The following is an 18,329-nucleotide window of genomic DNA, read 5'->3' on the forward strand; positions in this document are numbered from 1 at the left end:
TTATAATTGACGCGCAACGCATGTCCATTAAGAAATAGTTTATTATTTATCAAGACGCATTGGTGTATTATTCTTAACTTTATTCGGTTCTTGATTTTTGAATCGGTAACGCGGCGTAATGGAATAGACGCGGATCACCTGTCTATACATATGGCCATGTATCGATGTTACCTCACCAACTGTGTGCCTTTTATTGGACTTCCATTATTATATAAACGCGCAGCGAAGCAAGAAATCGAATTTAGTGCAATTTGTATTACGAAATCGATAAATTTGTAGAAAATAGGAGTCATTTCTTTCGACCCGATGAGTTAAGAACTGCAACACTATATGCTTAAGAACATCTCTTTACCGTTATCACAAAAAAGTATAATAATATTTCCACTTCAAAATTTGTAGTACTTAATATTTAATTTTATTGAAAAATAATATACTTTGGCAGTCTAGGGCCGAAGAAGTAGGACCTCGTCATGTGCTCGGTGCTTCTTAATTTATATACAAAAGAATATATGTGATAATATGGGTCTTTCCTCCAACTTTGATTTTGCTTCTTTTGAAGTAGGGACTCTTGAAGTTCAAGTGTACATGCGCTGAAAGATTGGCGCCTGGTAGATAGAACCGGTGCCCCAGAGCTGGTGCTTTCCTCGCACAACGATTAAGTATCGCCGAGGAAATTCTGCCAGCGTTAAAGGTACACCGCTACAGGTACCATACTTTATAAATTTGTTTTAATTTTATATTTCTTAATGTTTAATTCTTATTTTTCTTACGTACGTTAAGAATATTGTAAATACTGTATATTGGTGTGCTGAAAATAAATCCACAAATATATGATTTAACTTCACAATCTCAAACAGAACATTGTACATAATTACAGAGCTATAAAAATGAATCGTTCCCAATTATCTGACATAAAATGTCACAGATATGCTAAATTATTTTAGATTCGCCTTGCTTTACTTTCAAATTTGCATTTGCCCACGCGGCATTTTATCACGTAGTTGAGCGGTAGCAATCTTTAAGATGAGTTTTGAAACAATTGATTCTTATCGACGCCGTCAGAACCGTAGTTTTATGTTAGTGGGCGATAGGTGGATTACGAAAGTGAAGTCGATGTGGGGATTACATGTACTTTAGTACAAATATAATGTATTGGTAGTGTAACTCTTGCTAAGAGGGGGATTAATTAAGGTATACAAAAAAATAAGGTATGTAAAAACTACAATGAAATAAAATATAGTAGATACATCCGGCAAACCTGCAAAGAAAAATTTTCGGTGCAGAAGTTACTTGTGTGAGGCATATAGGGTTAGTAGGACCAATAAATCTATATCTATACTAATTTATAAGGAGGAATGATTTGTATGTAAGTGTGTTTGTAAGTGGCTCAAAAAATATTTGACCGATTTTAAAAATTCTTGCACCATTTTCATGCTATCATCACTGATTAATATAGTATATTTCTAATCGCAAGAAACACATAGGGTCTACTAACACTACAATAATGTTAGCCAAGGTGTAAAAAAATGCCTATAAAATATATATCTTTCTTCGAATGCGTTGCGAAAACTATTGATGAAAGAAAAAAAAATGTTCCACAATATTAAAGAACATATCAATATCTACAATAGAATTAAAAAAAAATCGTAAAATGTTTAATTAAAGTTTGGCTTGATTTTTAGTCACATAGGTAACAAGCGTCGATTTAAAACATTTTAATATATAAATACTCCATCGAACTAAATAATTAAAATCATTTTCAAACTATAATAAATTATGAGAAACTTTCATCTGAGCTAATTAGTCGTTGAGTGAATCAGTGAGGCGAAACCAACAATTTTATTTAGACACCGAAACGAAAACGACTCTTATTGTTCGGAATAAAGGTTATAAAGTGAGAAATAAGTTAATTTAAAAATAGACAGATGTTTTTCGAAACGTCTATTCTAGTGGAAAATCGTTTTGTTTCCTGACAGGTCAATAACCTTTCTTCGTTTCGGTGCCTGACGATGTAGAAAGAAAGTGTATGGTCTAAAGATATTTATGAATATTATATAAATTGCGTTTAGGTCTTCCTACAGAGATACGTTGAACAAGAGTTCTACTCTCCAAGAAAAGTTTACTCTTTATCAAAACGCTGGCAACACTGTCATGTATGATCAGAGTCTGTGGTTGTCCGTGCTGTAGTGGTCATACAGACATAGTTATGGACTGAGTTACACATTGTTTGATGCCCTATGGGGCCGATAAAGTATTACGTAAGCAGAATTACTGCAATTTATCCCCTCATGACAGCAAAAGTAAGCAAAGCTCTCAAAAATAATAGTACAAAAACGTAATAATTTTTTGTAGGAATCCTCGAAATGCATTTCGTTTTTAAGCATAGACAACGTCTGGGTAAAGTGTAAAAAAGTAAATAATTACTGTTTACGTAATCAACAGCTAAGTAAATCAAAGACCCCCTATAGTGCTTAAGTAATACTTGAACGGCCTATGCAAAACACGGTTAATGACAGATATCTCCGATTTTTGACGTTTTGGTGGCATGTCGTATCTTTAGTCGCATAAAGCCGATAATTGTACTGTCCTCTTATTGAGTACCACAAATTGAAAGCAGGTCAACTTAATTGTTCTAAATATCCCATTTTTTAAGTCAGCCTAAGTTTGTTTTCTTCATATTAATTTAAATGCGTGACGTTTTTGATACTCCAGATTTTAAGATCTAATAAATATTTCAGACTTGATTAATAATTAATAATATTAACATTTCTCAATTATGATTAACTATTTGATTGCGTTGCAATGAAGTGTTTCACTTTCTCTATTTTCCAAGTAAACACTTCGAGCTAAATTTAAAATGTCTACTATTTTCCAGAATAAAAAACTCATTAAACATATCTACCTAAATACTATTTGTTTCTTTAATATTCTCGCTAAGTGTGTAGTTCTCACTTCACTACGTAGATAAATCTCTATTGTCTATTAACAAAGCTTTGTGACGCAATTTCTTTGTTTTTAAAGTCAAGGACCTTGTGTCTTTTAACCATTTCCAGTTTTAGGACGTGTGTAGAAAATATAATCGGATCTTAGATTTCATGATTGTCTAATTCGTATAGTCACGAATCGTGATTTACATGTTAAATGCTTTTGAACGCGAGTGTCCGTTACTTTATGGATTTGGTGTTTTTTGTACACAAAAACTGGGGCAATGTACTCGATTTTTGTTAAATTCCAACGGTCACTAAACAATATGGTAATTTGTAAAATATTCTTTATGGTTTTGTAGCATACGTTTAAATTTTTAATTATTGCTATGAACTCCTAGTATACAAAGTTATAACTAAGCGAATTTGGACATATGGCATTGAACTCTGGGGCTCTACAAGTCACTCAAATGTAATACTACAGAGATTTCCAAATATCGCTCTGAGAACCATATTCAGTGCACCTTGGTTTGTTAGAAACACTGAAATCCACGAACACCTGGAAATGGAAAACAAACACTCAATGCTCGTAGTACAAGATACATGAACAGGCTTAAGGAACATAGCAATATACTGGCTAAAAACCTTCTAGGTAGTATAAAAGATGTAATCAGACTTATAGGAATCTGGCATGATGTTCACTGGAACATTAGCCATACAGATCCATCCATATAAGAGAACACATCAGATTATGACTAAGTGAAGTCGATTGCTGATAAATAAAGGAGAGAAAAAATCAATGCAATATTTGTATGTTTGAATAATTGATTGACTTCTTTCTAAAGCGTTCGATGACTTGCCATTTTTGAATACTAAAGCAACGGTCACAGTATATTTTATTAATATTGAGTCTTCCTTTCCTGTAAAGGACAGGGTTGGATAGTTGAAGAGTGCACCTGTATCTGTGCATGGCCAGTTCCAATAGATTCGCCGCCGTGACCAAGTGAAGTACTCGTAGCTATTTTCAAGTTTATACTGGGGTGTATGAGATCGTTTCGATTTGACCAGTTTTGAGATCCGGCTGCGGTTTAGGTGTCAATGTCATGGCAAAGGATTGTTGATCGTGAGAATGTGATTTGACCCTTATATTAAAAGGTATAATTAATATATGCGCTTGCAGTGTTCATGGACGCCTACTATTTGTGTTACAGGAGTTATTTCATTGCTATTATTAAACATTTAGTTTACTATAATTACTTGAAGTATTTAAAGTCAGAATGATGTGAACACAATATTTCTATTGCAACAATAAACATAAAACAAACGCGAACAATAAAATATTGTTAGAACATTTCCATACATTTTGTCGAGTAAACAATTTTTATGATAATAATAAGATATAACAATAAAGTAACGGAAATTATGTAGCTAGACAAGCGTATACCAGACTTGTTATATAATTATGAATTAATTATTTTTTATGTGTTTTGTAATAAATAAATACGAACCATTAGGAGTTACAAATACATAAAAACGATTTGATAGTTGATTTGTAATTAAAGAAATATCCGCATTTCTTCATTTGTTTTATTGAAGTTACGTTAAGCCTGACAAGTCGAACTCTTCCTGGGGTTTATACAGATTTGTTAAGAGAAACATAGCGCTAAGTGATTTCCGTATGTCAAAAACCGTGCTAAATTTGACATAGGCTGACATACCTACACATTGATACGACTTGTTTCTCACCAACCAGTGTTAATTGTACATAAACAGTCTTTTGTATACAAAAAAGTATTTATACTTTAAAACTTTATTCAATGCGCCTGATTGATTACCGTAATTGACACTTGGGCTGTCACAGAAATGACAACACCTTAGTAACCCGGGAAACGGAAATGGGACCCTAATTGAACTTCGGGGACTTGGGAAATTCTTTTATAATAATAATGAAGAAATGTAATCGGAAACTGTACGGATCACCTCCATACATTAGTAAATTATTTAGGCCAGACGCGAAATACAATCATAACAGTACCCATACATTACTTTTACCTTGCGAAACGCATAAGATTGGATTCCATTTTAACTGTAAGTACTATCGTGTTTCATCTCGAGTTACTGTCACTGTAACCGATATTAAGCGGGTGGAGTGTGACTGGATCGAAATGAATTGCAACACTAATGCATGGTTAATTTAAATTATTGGTTGAACATCAAGACTTATGAACATAAATTATGTTTTTTTTAAATGAGATAAATAGAGTAATAAGCAACGCCGAGATCCGGTGTACATAAATAGATATCGGGTGTATCACTTATTCCACGTCATTTTAAATAGACATCCCTACTCATCGGCAAAGAAGCCAGGGTGTAGGCCGAGAGAAAAAGCGGGCGTAAAAAACTCACGGTACTCTTTTAAAATAGCAAATTATCAAACAACACTTATTTTATAACAAATATCGAAAATAATTAGAAGTAGCCTGTCGAGCACTAGTCCCAGGCCCTTGTATCAACTAGATAATCGTTAACTTTATAGTAAGCCTTTTTACATAGCTTTTTTATAATACATTTCTTAAATTTATTAAAAGGCAGAGATTTCTTTAAAGAAAAGTATTCTTTTCCCATAAAATAATTACTAACTTTTGATAGTCTAGTACGGGGCAATTGCAGCCTGCGTTTGTTCCGAGTATTAACATTATTCGTATGTTTTATTAGCATTCAGGGGTCACATAAGGCCAGGGTGGTTAGGCATAGGTATTCAAATACACGATAGAGGCCTTTACTCAAGGTCGATGACGAAAGAAAATTCGTATTCAGTCTTGGGAAATTCAGGTCACTGAATATTTAATTTATCTTTAATATGCAAAAACAGGACATCAATATAGCGAAGGATTTGTTAAATTTCACAACTATATCTTAAAATAATACTTTAATTTGACATCGGAGCCTATCTTTTTAATACATACCAACATGGAACATTTTGCTATGCTACCCCAGAGACTGTTCGGGATTTTCTCTGTATAAACCTCAGAGTTTAAGTTATAAGTTCTTAACTTACAAATAAAAAATAAGGGTTGATCGTAGAGGGTAGATGAAAATTAAGGGTTGTTTGTATTTTTGTATCCTGTATCATTAAAAAAATTGTCAATTAGGGGTTTGAAAGATAGATAGTAACCGATTCTCAGACTTACTGAATATGCATAAAAAATTTCATAAGAATCGGTCGAGCTTCGGAGGAGTATGGGAACGAACATTGTTGCACGAGAATTTCATAATATATTTTTTTTATAAATGAACAGTGATAACGTCCACAAAATGTTTAACATTCCTAATAGCTTCTTTAAATAGAAATTTCTTTGTTTCAAAAAATAATTTCTTTGTTTTATTAAGAAATGAGTAATACGTGCCAATGCTTTAATTTACATACTGTTATGCGTAAAGCAGTTATAACAGTTATTACGGACATGATTGTAACAAAAACTAATTAGTGAAACGATCTTACGTGTTTCCGTGGCTCAATCGTATGAAGATATCTTGTGAGAAAAAGGAAGCATAACTTTCACCCGCCATTGTAGTATGTTGGTACATATTTGTCTAACAATTGAGGCCTGACTTGTGTCGATTTCGAATCTTCGCGTATGTATCGTGGAGATATACTGCGTGAAATATCTTTACGTAAAATGTGTCTTTGTAGGACGGGAACAAGCCAGACGAAAACCTTCCTTATAAGAAGTCAAATGAGGGCCATTTAGTAGCGATTGCGTTGCCTGTTTAAACGTGTTCATTTGAATTGAGATCGACAAATTGTCTCAAAGTTATTACCAAAAGTCTTAAAGCGGAACAACGGAGCATTTTTTAATTTTAGTCTACTATACTATCAAATCACAAGTACTCAGTCTAAGCGTTGTTTAAATTCTACTTAGTTGGTACCGGCTTAATAGTTAGCACACACCACGTATATTAAACATTACAAAGCCGGCAACGCACTTGCGAGCCCTCTGGCAATGTGTTTATGTACGGAGATATTACTTAACATCAGATGAGCCTCCTGCCTGTTTGCTATATAAAAACATTGTTTCGCGTACCCCGAATCTGATTGCTGGCCTTGAAATAGATGCATAGCTTACTACTTATTGTTCCATGGAGTTATAGTTCTAGACCTAGTTACAGAACTTTTTAAACCATATTTCCGACCTCAGACCAACTAAACATCGTACGACCACGTTTTATTACCGCGTATAGTTCCTAGTGTAGTATTTTTGTACGTGTCTCTTTGTTAATTCTTTTGTGTGACACAATTTCATGCGTTAGAAAATCTTACCACGTCTAGCTTTACAAGTGTTTTAAATTGTTATGTAAATTATTCAGAAATGATTTCTGACACCTTCAAAGTTTCACTTATTTTTATTTTTACATAGACATTGAACTCGTAAATAATTATCAGTGTTTTTAAACATTGTTTCATGTATCATTCATAACCGGTCAGATATTAAAATCAACTATGGGTAATGTAAAAAGTAAAGTGTATAAAGCCGCTAAACTTTTAGACATAGGGTTGACAGTTCTATTTCATGTATACGTATGTAATCCATAAAACCTAATAATAACAAATACAGTTTAGTTTAGTTTCGAATCTATTCTCTGCACCCAGAATTAAATTATACCACTGGATAGCTAAAGCAAGAAGAAAATAAGCTATTTAAATAAAAATATTCGTTTTTAGCTATGGAACATTCTGCTCCTCAGCATAATGCTGAGCCAGGGCCAATTACAACCACAGCACACACGCATTACACACTTGAAACGAACCGAATGGGAAAGGAAAAAAAAATTATATCACTCATTATATTTTCTTTGATTATTGTTATTTTGTGTGTTTATGTGTATGTGTTTTTGTTAGTAATAAATGTTATGTCGATGTCAAGTTGCTCTACTAATATAAAACTATGTAACTTCGGGTAAAATGGTTTCTCTAAAATATAGAAACAAAAATGAACTCTGTCTTTTTGCGATTTTGTACGAGCAAGTTAAGCGCACAGAAAAATATAAGCAACTTGAGTATCGAACACATTATGCCGAGTAAAAAACGCTTAAACATTAAACAAACAATCATAAACTGTGGTATAGGTTCGCTAGACGTTAAATAGTATGACACGTTGTTTTTTTCTTTGCACAGATAACCCAACCATCACACGCGATTCTGTTATTAAATAGTTAAACGTATAATGGATGAAATAACTGAGTGTAACGTGATTATTAACTTGTCTATAAAATGTCATGCTTATTATAGTTTATTATAGCAATAACAAAAATGTAGCACGTACAAACATAGTATATTTGAATAAGTTCTCTAAACTTTGACCTCATTTCAATGTTTTTAAATTCTTCTATTATAGTGATATAAAGTGGCAAATTGCAAGTCGAACCCCTGATTTCATTGCAACAAGATTTGTGGTATATATAACCTTTCCAATTTATAAAATCATTTTAGCCAGCAAAAAATAACTTTGTTTTTCAATGTGTTTGTATAAATAACAATGTTATATTTGCCGTTTTTGAAAATGTGCTGTATCTCGAAAACTATTGACCCAAACTTTCGAGAGTGTACATAGATCTCTATAGACTATATTTTCTACATTTTTAATACTTGTAAAAAGTGGTTCACGGAATACCTACCACGTCCTAATATACCTAGCAGGTTTCACTTTTTAAAACCGTTAAATGTTTTTTTGCCATTCGACAATAAAGGGAAATGAATACTAAGTCTGGAAAGATGAAAAACTAAAAATCTACGTTATATATCGCCTGACTTTTAAAGACTATTAAATTACACAGCGCAATTTAGGTCATACACGCAAATATAATCTTTAACACGATTACAAACGGAATAAAATCCTATGTACCATAGGGTCATTTTCAATACACAACGCATCGTCATTGACAATATGTGAATAGAAAGCACGTGAAAATGACATTACGCGTGGATTAAATTTGGTTAAATAGATAATGAAAGTGGTTTTCTATTGGCTAGTTTCTAGATCGCTAAGAACAAAAGAAAAGCTGTCTCCGTCAGAGCTTCGAATAGAACAAAAGGTTTATTAACAAGGCGAATTTTCCTTGCACTTCACATTTGCTTGAATTTTGAATTTTTATGCGTAAAATCGACTTTACTTGTCATTACCATATAACAAAAAAAGTGCGTGCGTACAAAGTACACATGTCAGAAGTGAAACTTCTTTGGCAAACTGATTTTTAAGTCTTGTTCATATTTATACAAATCTAAAACATTAGATTTCTGAGACTTAGAGGGAAAAGGAAGATATGTTAGGAATTTAATGAATTTAATTGTCATTAAAATATTAAGTGTCGAAAATTAATACAAATAATATATTTTTTTTAATTTATTTCTTCGATAATAAAAACACGTGGCATTTTAATTTTCAATTCGTCATTGGAGACGTCAATAAATTATTTTGCATAAAATATAAAATACTAATATTTCATAAATTCTCTTTACGAAATTTTAATTTAAAAAACAGAATTTCTACAAGGTAATTTGCCCTTCTCAATCTCTCTGAATCGGTCTCAATCGCTCTCTTCCTTTTTTTCGACAAAAACGCTGCACATCTTCGTGACGCTAATATTATTATTGCGTTTCACTTCAATGCTTTGTGGCTATATATGTATAGATAATAATGTAACTATTGTTAATACAAATAAATTATGGAAGTCTATTTATTTTCTTCTTACCTTGACATCACTTAAACAAAAAGCCACTTATTGATTTGATATTTCAAAATTTATCGTTTCGAATTTGTTTAAAAATAATATTATTGTCTTCATCACATAAAAGCTATAAGAGTTCGATTTGTATGTTTTAACGTTAATGATTTTAATAACACTAAGACCCTTTTTATTTTCTGTTTTTGTTATGACGGTTACGGTGGGTGAGTTTTGAGTTAACAATAGAGAGAAATACAGACATAGAATAAATAATATAGGTATGATTGAGATTCTATTTCGTTTCACTCACAAGGTTTTAATACGCAAACAAATAAATTGTAGCAATTATTTTATTAAGTATAAACTAGTATTACAGAATCCTTAAAGTTGAAGATAAGATCTCTTAAAGAGTTAAAACATTGCGTTATAATTATTATAAATACAGCAATCAGAAGTATCTAATTTCATTTCACAGTAAGTAGATAATTGTCGAATTAAACTTGTTCAAGCCGGATATAGTTATGCAACGTTATGTTAATGTTATAATTGTTTTCCGTTTATGTTTAAGATAAATACGGTCGGCTAATGAATGTTCAAAAAAGTTACATAAAATTTGAATACTGCCGCACCCAACTCTGCTTCCATAGCTCATTAAGACACTACTAATCGATACACTATCGATTAGTTTAATTACAATTAACATGTTGTATATATTTTTCTATGAAATGTCGTTAAACAATCGACTACCGTAATTACGGCTCGTATTTTAGATTAATAATAAATATATAACATATGTTTATTCATTTGACGACAATTCATTATAATGTGTAAGATTTGGGAAGCTTTTCAATAAAAAAAATACCTGTGGGGTTCCCAGCTCTTCCATATCAAACTTAATAGTAAATTAATAAAAAAATTAAGACATAATGTATTATTGGTGTATAAATTACGATTTTTCTCCCCTAAAAAATACAAGAAAAAAAATAAGAAAAAAAATCAGAACAAATCATTGTAATAATCTTATACAAAAAGTCCGTCCTACTACCTTCTAGGTACCTTCTAGGCCTCAGTTTTCTTTATTTATAGATTATCTGTTTCGTCATCATTTGTTGTTTCTAGTCGGTGATAAACCTTCTGTGGCCTGACATTCGCCGTCGACTCTTTGGGTCTGTGATAGGTAAAGGTGATTTTTCTTCACCGTACGACTGTTAAAATCTAATACAACATTTAAACAACTATTATTTAGGGGCCTCATAGCCTAGCGGTCTTATTAAGTGGCAGCTAGGTGAGGGGTATGCGGGAGGGTTGTGCGGTACCGGGCGAGTGCCTAAACCGTACATGGAGGACACGGTCGAATTTCTAAAGACAAGCACGAATTATAAAAAATCCTATACTTGACGCTGGCTAATGCACAAATCGTGCCAGAGCCATTAAAAAAAAAACAACTATTATATCAATGCATGGCCATTTTCGATCTGATGAAGTCAAAAATCGTTTCTGCAAAACCACGATGTATTTGTGTAACCCCCTTTATTAGACACGGAATTGAGTAATTAAAAATTTTATATAACCAATATTGATGTAGTTCAGTGAATCAGTTCAGACGTTAGTATGGTGCGCAAGAGTTAATTACTGGTTACAACGATTAGAATTCAATATGCGTATGAGTTCAACGTCTTATGATCATGCCTGTGGGCAATGGTCTATGTTATAAGCGGAGGCTGTTGAATTGACAAATCAATTAACAGGTCAATTTTATCATTGAGTTATTCATAGTTTAGTCGTTTTTATACGTTACTTTTCTTACTTAACACGAAAAGTTACATACACACGACACACTTTTCTTACCTGTGTGTCGTAGTTTTTTCTGTTATTTCTTGAATTTAATTTAACAGTTAAGGGTGAAAATTGTAATTTTTTTGTTATAAAAAGGGGGCAAACATACAGGAGGCTCATCTGATGTTAAGTGATACTGTCGCCCATGGACTCTTCGTGCGTGTCACACAGGGTGCGTTGCCGGCTTTTTAATGTCATGTCATGTCTCAAAGTAGGCCTGCTTTTACATCAAAATTAAAACATTTTCTGGTCGCACGTAGTACCCAATAAAGTACAGTACGTAGAAAGACTAAAGCTTTAGAAAAGCTTTTTTATAATACTTCAGTTATTGTTCAAATAGAACCTATTCGTCATTGGTCGTTTCCATACGGAAGAAACAATTGGATTAATGGATGGATTAATTTCATTATAGTCGTAAAATTATTTCGTTAGCATTTCCGCTTCGCGCCTTTAGAATACGTCCGGTGTCAGTGTACTACTGAGATTACGTTCGCGTAACTAAACAATTATAAGATGTTTTATTCTTTATAATAGAAGCATATTTAGGTTTATCATTGCACCAGTAACACATTGAAGATATATGATTTAATTACATACAAATATAGATTATATACAACTACATAGTAATATTATCGCAATACCGCGAGGAATTGCTGACAGCATTAAGGTACACTGCCTCAGGGACCAAACTTTTTAGATTTATTTTTGTTTTCTACTTATCCATTTTTAATAATTATGATTATTACTATGCAGATATTAGTTTATACTTTATTTAATATTGATCTATGATTATGTCTTTGAAATTGAACATTTGAGATTTTATTACCCAAGTAAATGCTATTTTAAATAGACTATTATATTATTTAATTTAAATAGACTACTACTATACTTATACGATTCAGAAATTTTAGCGCGAAGTATGAGTCCAAAGTCCAATACCTTTTTGACGTGCGGGAAAATCAGGTTCGCACGTGCCCTTCTTTAAGATCTAGCTTGAGAGCTTTAATAATATATGTTTGATATTATATCATACAGGACCGATATCATTGTTCATTACTTGTTAAATTTGTTTCAATATTATAATTTTATGCCAGCGCTCGGCACTCTGATATGTTGGTAAAAGAACCACAATATACAATTTTTAGGACAAGTATTTATAGGCAGTCATGACATACGCGAATAAATAATACAAATATTAAATAAAGTAATTAAAATTACAAAAACAGTGAGAAACTAAGGATATCCAGACCTAGCTCGTTTATCAGAATGCTCAATCTGGACATCGGTTAGCTTTGACCAAAACGCGTTCTTCGGAAAGAAGGTACAAATGGAATGAAATGAATGAATGGGAAAAGTCACGATTAACACAAGTTTTCACACTAATAATGGAGTTTTAAATTATAAATAAAATTTCATTATTCTTAGCGCATATTATTACTTTACGTAATATAAAAATATTTAAGCGTTAGTTCTGTATACTCTATAATGTTTCCTACAATTCGTGAGAAACGGGATGTCCAAATAGGTATGATTATTGTAATTGAACTGACTGACAGATTAAACAACATGCATATTAATTGCGCCAAAACATGTCCGATTACATAACGCTGATAGTTATTTAATAAATAAACTATCTCTGTCCCACATACGGAATAGCATATTCTCATCTCACGTACGGCTTTGTCAAAATCACCAAACCTGTCTGATCACCTGTTACTTTCGTTATTTTCACTTTCAATAAAGCAATGTTGCATTGCGTTACCTAATTTGGTTGGGCGTGTTTACGTGAGATGTTATTTATGACGTATTATTTCCTGAAATAACTGTGGAATTTCTGTACTCACCACAGGCACAGAATTAGAATTTTAAAATTAGTATTGTGACAGTTCACATGAGATTTCGTTTAATTTATAGATGTAGCTGACATTTGACATTTAAGTTTAAAGTGCAACAGACTATAAACATTTATTGTCAAATTCAAAAGCATTAGTGCTAGGAGTGTTAGGAGACGGATACAGATCACTCATACTTTGAAGTAGTTTTACTTACGAATTATACGTCAATACGATAGTTGTAGTTTTTGACAGATCGAACGTCAATTTTCCATTTAATTTGTATACAGAAAGAAACAATTAGTACTTTTGTTTATTTTTAGATATACTGCTATTCAAGTAATATCAAGTTATTCCTATAAAAATCTGTTGTTACTATAGTCGAACATTTTTTAAGTTATACTTCTTTAGGCACGTTATGAAAAATTTATGAGAGTGACATTTTACGATGCGCGCGCACCGTTACACAAAATTAACAGAATGAAGTTGCCCACGGAAGATTGGACGGCATTGGACATAATTTAAAAACAACATTCGAATAATAATAGAATTTATGTTACACTTAATGTAAGAGAATAATAATAAATATTTATTTATTTAATTTTTTCAAATGTAAACTGAATTTTATTGACTATAATGACTCCTTTTCCAGTCTTTGATTATTTAATTGTAATTAATTATTTGCATGCAATCAAAAACTATTTTTAATAATGCCAAAGAAGTATAACTTCTTACGCGCGTACAAAGTACACGCACCCTTTTTTTTCGTGTCGTACATGCCTACGAATATTTTTTAATTGAAAGTAATAACGATACCTTCGTTTGGGATTATAGGAACACTGTTGTTTAAATTGTTTCAAAATATCGTATAGAAATGTTGTTTCCGACCAAGCTTTTATTTAAAATAAATAATAATATTATCTTTTTATTTCAGATTTTTCTGCTGAAGTTAGCACCTCTCTTTACGTTCAAGGTAAGACCTTTGTTTTTTAACCTCGAATTACATCACCTTTTTGTATATATGTGTGATAATTTTAATATTTGGTTTCGAATACAAATGACTATTACCAAAGACAGTAATGCGAAATGTTTTTGATTTTTACGATACATAGATTTGTACACAATTTGGGGTCCAAGGAAAATGCTGTGTTGTGTTAAAGGTGCAATGAACAACTCAGAGATCGCCGTTTAATTACTAAATTGAACTGACTGATTAAATAACGATTTAAATTATTACTAAAAATAAAAATACAGTATTAATTTATTTACAAACTATCGAATAAAAGGTACCTAAATAAAAGCTATGACGCGGACGCGTTAAATGTCAAGAACAGATAGTGCCAATCTATTAATTATATATTCTTTCGGAAAGGTCGTGAGAGTAGAAAAAATTTCAAAACCTGCTCTTGACATTGGGTTTGCCAAACTTTTTATACATAATAATCCAGTGGCGTCTTATATACCTACCTTGTACCTGCATCTCTTATGGGTAAATTTGTCGAATTCCACATTAAAATGGGTCCAATTTTTTTTCTACATATTTTCATCACTCGGTAATTGTGTACCATGCAATAATGGCGCATGCTCTTTAACCCCATATAAATTAAGTAAATGATTTGTGAAATGTATGAAAGTGTCTTGTGTCTTTATTCTTCTGTGTAACATTATTGTTTAGCTTATAAGCTCATCCAAAACACAAACGCTACTTAGAATAAATAAAAACCTAAACCTAATGTGATATCTCACTGGGAGCTGAAACAATATAATTTACATCGTGCATGTAATTACATTATCAGATTTTTTAATTTTTTTTAAGAGCCATAATAGTCTCCTTAATATTACTTGAAGTAGGTACTACAAACAAGTTGTAAAGAACGATAGAAAAAAAATTGGAGCTGTATAAAGGCGCTGTGATTCGACAAATTTATACCCCCTTTTGTTCTTCTTAGGCCTACAACGCACTAGCGGCTGGCCGTGATGCGGTGTGCCGCTGCGGCAGGCCGCAGTATATACGGTCTGCCGTAGCGGCATGCCGTATTCCGGCTAACCGTCCCTATTGCGGTCCTATTGCGGTCTGCCGCCATCGTCACTCGTCAGTGCTTCTTGAAATATTACAAATTCAAATTTAATGACGTGGAATAAGTGATACATGTATCTTATGTTCCATAATAAACATATTTATTTTTTGTAATTTTTACTCTTTTAAAATAGGTTTACAATATTTTGTTTACATTTGTTAAATAATTATATGTGATGACGTAGGTAGGACGGCTAACCGCGCCGAGTGCGTGGAGGGGACGCGGCGCGCCGCATCATTCAACCGGTGCGGCTCGCCGCAGCTCCAATTCAACCGGAGCGGTTGACGGTTGACCGCAAGTCAGTGCGTTGTTATCGTGCGGTTTCATGTAATAATCGATGTGCGGCCCGCCGCAGCGGCACACCGCATTACGGCCAGCCGCTAGTGCGTTGTAGGTCTTAGACAATTTTCAGGTAGACTTGCCTGTTTCTCCACAGTAATTTGCCGTTCGGGAAAATGTTAATTGCGCATCTAAAAAAAACATCCATAACGCCCAACTCTGCTTGATGGCTTTAGATACACATAAAAATCTTTAAATTATAAAATAAGATTATGAATTACTAGCTGGCCTGGCGAACATCGTACCGCCTAACAGTCGATGCTTAATTTTTTTAAATACTTATTCTGCTATTCGGGACACCGGTCTAGCTAGTTAGATAAAAAAAAGAAAGTGGATAATACAACAAATACATTATGTCAAAAAATAAAAATTTACCTTCCCGGAACCCCTCCACTAACACTTGAACTTTATGATATGGTATTAAAGTTCAAATTGCCTTTAAATATTATTATGAATATTTTGTATGGGAATATAGAAAAGTGTTGTTTTTAGACTTTTTCACTCATTTTTTTTTTTAATTTTTCTCTCCGTAAGAACCATCCTCGTACTTCAAGGAATATTATAAAAAAAGAATCAGGCTAATCGGTCAAGCCGTTTTCATGTTATGTCGTGACAACGGAAAACGGGTTTCATTTTTATATATATAGATTAAATGAGTTTGAGTCAAAAATATCTTATTCACGTAGTTACATAAAAAGCCTCTTAATGTAGGCTTTCAGCTCACAATATCGTGGCGCGCACACAATATGCCTGCGGGCGAGAAAGGTTTTTTGGCTAGTAACGGCACACACCCATGTATCATTGGATAAATGCTTCTAAAAGAAGAAAGGTATATGAAAGACAGTAATCCTTAGAGCATATTTAGACCAACAGTTATATATTACATTTATTTGATTAATATAGTTAAATAACTATATTGATTTTTGACGTGACAACGTCTTATATATCGATGGAGCCGGCTGCACGCACGAAAAAACATGACTCATGCGGCGTTACCTCGCTCTGAGGCGTTCCATTTAAAATTGACATAATTGTATAATGCGTACAAATAAATGTAACTTGATTGATTCAATTGTGATTTCCATTTACCTCCTTCTCTATATCCATACAAAATACCTATCAAACAAATTAAATTAATTTTTTTTTTTTAAATGCAACCATCCCATCAATATTTTTTTATGACGTTGTCACGTTCAACTATCGTCAGTAAACCGACTTTACAGACAAGCGATTTTTTTTATTGAATTTGAAATTGAATTTTGAGTTATTTATTTCGTTTAACAAACTTGTTGTTAGTAATAGAAATAATTATTATATAACTAGCTGACCCGGCAAACGTTGTTTTACCATATATATTATTTCTAGGAAACCTTTTTTTAGTTCAATAAAAATAACTACCTACTTTAATAAAAATAGAGGGTTGATCGTAGAGGGGTGAAAATTTGGGGTTGATGTATGTTTGTATGCTCTATCATAAAAAAACAAAATAAAATTGTTAAAAAATAAAAATAAAAATTTGGGGTGGACACCGCTTATCACTTAGGTGTTTGATAGATAGACAGTAGCCAATTCTCAAACTTACTGAATAAGTATAAACAATATCATAAGAATCGTTTGAGCCGTTTCGGAGGAGTATCGGAACGAACATTGTGACACGAGAATTTCTGTATTAGATATTCTTTGATAATAAAGAAAGAGAAAATGTTGCTACCGAATATTATGCGAACAATACAATTTATGTAAATTGCTTTTCAAGATGATTTCCAAATTAAGTGGACTCTTGCTTGTGTTCCGTTTACCCTGAGGGTCTTATTATAAGCACGATAGCATGCAGTTCGATAGTTCATCATTATTCCTTTAATGACTTTCAAAATTGGCGTGATGGTTATACGCTTGTCTAATTTGGTATAATTAGGGTTTAGGTTTTTAGATTTGGTAATAAAAGTAGTGTTATCATTACACCGTGTGCACATAGTACAGCGGTGTGCATCAATCGTTCTGCTCGTATAGTGAAGGAAACCTGTGGACCGGCATGTTCAGTCCGTAAGTCAAGGGCGTAAGACTCAGACGGCTAATCATCTTCTCGCCTTAAAAAAAAAAGATGAAGAAATCTGAAGCGAAACGGTTGTACAAGTTTAGTATAGTGTTTTTTAAGAAATTTATAACTGGTGTATTTAACATTACACCGATAATATTGGTCTCCTTTCTTTCTTAGAACAGAGTGCAAACGGACTGGATGCTCACCTGATGTTAAGTGATACCGCCGCCTGGACACTCTCAATGCTAGAGGGCTCGCAAGTGCGTTGTCGGCTTTTTAAGAATTGGTACTCTCTTTTCTTGAAGTACCCTTAGTCGAATTGGTTCGGAAATACTTCAGTGGGCAGCTGGTTCCATATAGTGCGCGGCGAAAACTGCCTTAAAATAAGCTTGATCGTCGACGATTCGAACCGCCCTTCGTTGAATACGGTCTTAGGTATATAATAAATATAGATATACATACAAGCTTTACTGTGTTGATTTGAATTAAATTTTAAGAATCATTGCTTTGCGACTTAGAAACTTTACGCTTTAAAAATCTGGTTCGCCTGAAAATAAAT

At 32.8% G+C, this 18,329-nt stretch overlaps 1 protein-coding gene across 1 annotated transcript in view; it reads left to right on the plus strand.

The window, feature by feature from the left end:
* LOC125048612 overlaps positions 1-18,329 on the plus strand; it is a 114,245-nt gene that overhangs the window by 19,938 nt on the left and 75,978 nt on the right. Inside the window, exon 2 of the mRNA XM_047647363.1 lies at positions 14,250-14,288. The gene's annotated coding sequence lies outside the window, so the exon portion shown is untranslated. The remainder of the gene's footprint in view (positions 1-14,249; positions 14,289-18,329) is intronic.

The sequence above is a fragment of the Pieris napi genome, chromosome 4, assembly GCF_905475465.1.
Source record: "Pieris napi chromosome 4, ilPieNapi1.2, whole genome shotgun sequence".
Taxonomy (NCBI): domain Eukaryota; kingdom Metazoa; phylum Arthropoda; class Insecta; order Lepidoptera; family Pieridae; genus Pieris; species Pieris napi.